Source organism: Nicotiana sylvestris, chromosome 8 (genome assembly GCF_000393655.2).
Source record: "Nicotiana sylvestris chromosome 8, ASM39365v2, whole genome shotgun sequence".
In the NCBI taxonomy this organism is placed as follows: Eukaryota; Viridiplantae; Streptophyta; class Magnoliopsida; order Solanales; family Solanaceae; genus Nicotiana; species Nicotiana sylvestris.
In genome coordinates, this window is record NC_091064.1 from 182,737,237 (window position 1) to 182,743,501 (window position 6,265).

Sequence of the window (6,265 nt, forward strand, 5' to 3'; positions counted from 1 at the left end):
ATTCTACTGAGATTTCATGATATGAACTGTATATGTTTTACTGCTCGTCACTACTGTTCAGTCTTTATTTACCTTTATTACTTACTGAGTCGGCATACTCATATTACTCCCTACACCTTGTGTGCAGATCCAGGAGTTGCTGGATGTGCTAGTGAGTGTTGATTTCATCCGTTGCGGATCTGTTGGAGTTAGCAAGGTAGATGCATGGCGATCGCAGCCCTGCTCTTCTCTCTCATATATTCCTATTAATGTTATTAGTTGCTTTACAGACTGCATTAGTCTTAGTAGTATCGTATAGTTCTTGGTAGATGCTCATGATTAGTGACACCCCGATGTCGGGCTTTGTTTCCACACTTTTGTTATTCGGATGTTATTTATGAAGGTTTATTGTTAAATAGCTTTGATTTTATCTTAAGAATGAAAATATTGATTGGTTTGGTAATGTGTTGGCTTGCCTAGTACCATGATAGGCGTCATCGCGACATGGTGGATTTGGGTCGTGACATGAGGTGACAGAAAGAAAGACCACTATGGGTCCCAACAATATCGGCATAAAGCCTAAACATGATATCTAGCATGATTGATAGCTTATTTACTTTATCATATGGTGAAAACACAGATATCAACAAAATAGGACCACTATACAGTGACATGGAAACAACGGAGTCACAATTCATAGGGTGCATGCCTACACGCCCGTCACCTAGCATGGGCGTCAACTCAATACCAATCACACAACTCGATATTCGGGGTTTCATACCATTAACACTAAGTTTAGAAGAGTTATTTACCTCAAACAGGCCAATTTCAATACCGAGCAAGCCAAGCGATGCTCTAAAAAAGCCACCACGCGCGTAGCAACTTCCAAACGGCTTAAAACTAGCCAAAAGAAACTTCAATAAATCAAATAAAACCCAGGGAAATAATTTCACATAATAAAGATCGAATCCTTAATCAAAATCCAAAACCGGCCAAAAAACACACCCGGGCCCGTACCTCGGAACCCTACAAAACTCACAAAATCTGACAACCCATTCAATTACGAGTCCAATCATAGTAGTTTCACTCAATTCCGACTCCAAATCGATGTTCAAAATTCAAAAATTCATATTATGAAACTTTAGGCCAAACCCCCTAATTTCCTCTTTAAAATTCATCAACCAAAAGCTAAAATTGAAGATATATTCATGGAATATAACCAAAACCAAGTAGAGAACACTTACACCAATTCACATGGTAAAAATTGCTTCAAGAATCGCCTCAATCCGAGCTTCATAGCTTCCAAAATGTAAAAATGGCTGAAACCCTCGAAATAGAGTACTTTATAATCTGTCTAGGCATCCTCTTATGAGAATGCGGGAAAACCATCACGTTCGAGATGATAAAAAATACACATCTCCAAACGACTCTATGAGATCGTGAACGTACTCATACGAACGCAAAGCACACAGGTGAACAAGCTTCGTGAACGGGTCTAGTATTATGCGAATGCGTATAAGAAATTCCAAATTCCCAGCTGCACATCTCAACACTATGCGAACGAAGCCTCATTGTGCGAACACGAAGAAGATCTTACCCCAACTATGCGAACGCGGGACTTGCTTCGCGATAGTGAAGAACAATTGATGTTGCCATAAAAATACATTATGCGTTCGTGACACTTGCCATGCGAACGCGATGAAGAAATGCGACACCAGATATCAGCAGGACACAACAGTGAAAAATGAAGGAAAAATAGTCTGAAACTCGTCCGAAACTCACCCGAGTCCCTTGGGACCCTGTCCGAACATACCAACAAGTCCCATAATATAACATGGACCTACTCGAGGCCTCAAAACACATATAATAACATTGAAATGACGAATCACACCTCAATTCGAAATCAATAAACTTTGAAACTTCAAACTTCCACAACTGATGTCGAAACCTATCAAATCACGTCCGATTGACTTCAAATTTTGCACACGTCACATTTGACATTACGAACCTTCTCCAACTTTTAGAATCGGAATCCGACCCCGATATCAAAAAGTCCACTCCCGGTCGAACTTTCCAAAAATCGAACTTCCGCCATTTCAAGCCAAATTCAACTACTAACCACCAAATCACTATCCGAACATGCTCCTAAGTCCAAAATCATCCAACAGAGCTAGCGGAACCATAACAATTCATATCCAAGGTCAAATACTAAAAAGTTAAACTTGGTCAACTCTTCACATTTAAAGCTTCCTAGTTGAAACTCTTTCTTCCAAATCAATTTTGAATAACTTGAAAACCACAACCGATGATTCACATAAGTCATAATACATCATACAGAGCTACTCATGCCCGTAAACTATCGAGTGAAGTGCAGATGCTCGAAACGACCGGTCGGGATGTTACAGGTTTTAGTTTTCTAGAGGCGCTTTACAAAGCGAGCGCCAATTTCTCTAGGTGAGGATACCTAGTTTCAGCCTCTCCTAGAGTCCCGCTGACAAAATAGAATGGAAATTGCATACCTTCTTCTTCCCAGACCAGGACTCCACTTACCGCTACTTCGGGATACTACCAAGTACATGTACAATTATTTGCTTGCTTTCGGAGTGTGGAGCAGAGACAGGTTCGAGAAGTACCGCTTGAGTTCCTCCAAGTCTTATTGACACTCCGGAGTCTATGAGAAGCTATTTTTCTTTTTCAACAGTGAGAATAATTGATGGCTTTTGTTAGAGGATCTCGAAATGAATTGACCCAAAGTGGCTATGCATCTGGTTAACCTCTGTACAAACTTAACGTTATCCACTATAGTAATGTCTTCTATGGCCTTGATTTTGTTAAGGTTGATCTCGATTCCCCGGTTAGACACCATGAATTTGAGGAATTTCCCGAACTCGACTTCGAACGTGTATTTTTTTGGGTTCATCTTCATATTGTACTTCTTCAATATGTTGAAGGTTTCCTGCAAATGTTTCAAATGGTTCTCTGCTCGCAGGGACTTAACTAACATGTCATCAATGTAAACCTCCATTGACTATCCTATTTTTTTTCGAACATCCAATTTACTAAGTGTTGATAAGTGGCACCGACATTTTTTTAGTCCGAATAGCATTACGTTATAGCAGTAGGTACCATACTTAGTGATGAAGGATGTTTTTTACTAATAATCCGGGTCCATCCGAATTTGGTTGTACCCGGAATAGGAGTCGATAAAACTGAGGATCTCATGGTCGGCTGTCGCATCGATCATGCGATCGATGTTGGGTAGACGAAAAGAGTCTTTGGGGCATGCTGTATTCAAAGCTTTATATTCTACACAGATTATTAATTTATTCCCCTTCTTGGGTACTACCACTATGTTTGCTAACCAATCCGGGTATTTAACCTCCCGAATGGACCCTATTTTAAGGAGTTTAGATACCTCGTCTTTGATAAATCATGCTTAATTTCGAATTAAGGCCTCTTTTTTCGTTTGACCGGATGAAACTTCGAGTTCAGAGTCGGCTTGTGAGTGGTTATTTCTAGCGGGATTTCTGTCATATCAATGTGGGACCAAGCAAAACAATCTACGTTAGCTATAAGATATAAGTTTTTTCTTGAGCTCGAGACTTAACCCCGTGCCCAGGTATATCTTTCGATCGGGTAGATGCTCGATCAATATGACATGTTCTAGCTCCTCGACCGTCGATTTAGTGGCGTCGAAATCATCGGCGGCTATAAAAGACTTAGTAACCCCGTAATCAGTCCCCTGCTTCTCCGGTTGGGTCAGGGCTCGTGTCGGTGATTGCTATTTAGCTTCTTGCTTTGCGATCGAACTTGGCCCCTTTGTTGTTGCAAGTGCGGATATCAGAATTGCCTCTTCGACAACAAACATCTCCTTTGCGGCTAGATGTTCTACGTAGATTGTTTTAACCTCTCCTCGTGTTAGGAATTTTAACACTTGGTGCAGAGCCGAGGGCACTGTCCTCATGTTGTGGATTCGTGGCCTCCTGAACAAAGCGTTGTAGATCATGTCTCCTTTGATCACATAAAAATTGGCTTCTTAGATGGTCCCAGCGGTATTTACCGGTAATGTTATCTCCCCTTAGTGGTTTCACATGCCATATTGAATCCATTTAGAACCCTGACTGCAGGCACGATTTGATCTTGTAGATCGAGCTACTCTACGACCCTCGATCGGATGATATTGGTCGATCTACCTGGATCAATTAACACACGCTTAACTCGAGATTTATTTATGAGTACATATATTACTAGTGCATCGTTAGGGGTTTGTACAATCCCTTTCGCGTCCTCGTCGTTTAGAGACAAGGTTCCTTCTGGTATGTAATCTTGAGTCTGTTTTCCCTCATGATGGATACTTTGGTGCGCTTCAACATCGGCCCTTGAGGGACATCGACCCCACCGATGATCATGTAATGACATGTTGAGGTTCTTCTTGTTCGGTCTGTTTTTTAGAATCCCTATTCCCGAAATGATTCTTGGCTCGGTCACTCAGGAATTCTTGAAGATGCCTATTTTTGAATAGCGGGGCTACTTTCTCTCTCAACTGTCGGCAATCCTCTGTTCTATGGTTGTGGGTGCCATGATATTAGCACAACTGGCTAGGATCCTTTTGGGATGGATCGGATTGTAGAGGTCCAGTCCATTTGGTGTCCTTGATGTGTCTGATAGCTGATACAATGGCGACAACATCAACGTTAAAGTTGTATTTCGATAACCTTGTGTCTTCCTTCGGCCCAATAGGCCTGTTGAAACTGTTCTTGCTCATAAGTCCTCGGTTACTTTGACCTCGATCGCTTCTCCTTTCACTTCTTATGAGGTTTCTCATGGATACATTACCTCTTCGATCCCCATTGTATGGTTGATAATGATTCCTGCTTGATCTCGGTTCACGATCAATATCTCTTTTGGCTCTATCGACATCTCTGACGGGATAAACAGACCCCGAAGGGGCCCCAATTTGATCATCTTCGACTCTAATCTTTGATTGACATCGGTTATGCACGTCGGCCCAAGTAATGGCTGGATATTTATCAGATTTTATTTCAACTGTTGTGAAGCCACAGAGCTTTGAACATTGAGTCCCTAGGTGAAAGCTTGAATGGCCCAATCACATGCAACCGGGGGTAAGTCCATTTTCTCCATCTGAAATCGGGACACAAACTCTCTGAGCATTTCATTATCCCTCTGTTTTACTTTGAAGAGGTCTGACTTCCTTATCTCGACCTTGATAGCTCTAGCATGTGCTTTTACCAAGGAATCTGCAAGCATAGCAAACGAGTCAATAGAATTAGGAGGTAGGTTATGGTACCATATCATGGCTCCATTGGACAGAGTTTCCCCGAACTTTTTCATCAGGACAGACTCGATCTCATTATCCTCCAAATAATTCCTTTTGATGGCACATGGTGTAGGAAGTCATGTGCTCATTTGGATCAGTCGTCACATTGTTCTTAGGAATCTCGGGCATGCAAAACTTCTTAGGAATCGATTTTGGAGCGGCACTCGGAGGAAAAGGTTTTTGAACAAACTTCTTGGAGTTGAGGCCCTTGAATATCGGTGTTGATCCTGGGATTTCATCAACCCTAAAATTGTATGTTTCCACCTTCTTGTCATTTGTTTTAATTTTCTTCTCCCCCGATTCTATCCATTTTGTTAGTTCTTCGAGCATCTTCATGATCTCGGGTTTGGTCCCTGACTCCTTTTCATTCGGCCTCTCTGGTTCGGTTCATTTCTGTGGACGACTTCCTGGGATAGTTCGGGCTCAATCCTGCTCAGAGCGCAGTTCTAGTTCTGCACTTGGGTTATTGCTGCATGTTGAGCCTGTAACATTTTGATAATTACCCGCAATTTGATCCTACCATCTTCTCCGTTGTGTGTGCTTTGTGCAACTGATCGGACATCTCTGTGGACGTTGTTCTCAGGATCGATGGGCAAATTTGTATCGATGACCACATGCGAGCTAATGTCAATTGGGTCTACGACCGGGACTCCGCCGAGGTCGGTTGGGGGAACCTTGTTTCCGGGTACCACGTCGTCATTTTTGCCATGGTGGCCGGATTCAGCGTCTACGTTTTGAGGGGCTGACTAGGAGTTAGACATTTTAGATTTTGGCTGAAATCAAAGATACATAAAAGAACAAGTGTAATATTAGGTGTGTTATACAAGTTTGTATCAAATAGCCACTATTATCCTTAGCCCACAGTGGGCACCAAACTGTTTACCCTCAAAATCGGATAACAAATAAATTTGTAAGTGGTTTTAAGGATACGTGGTTTAATTCGATACA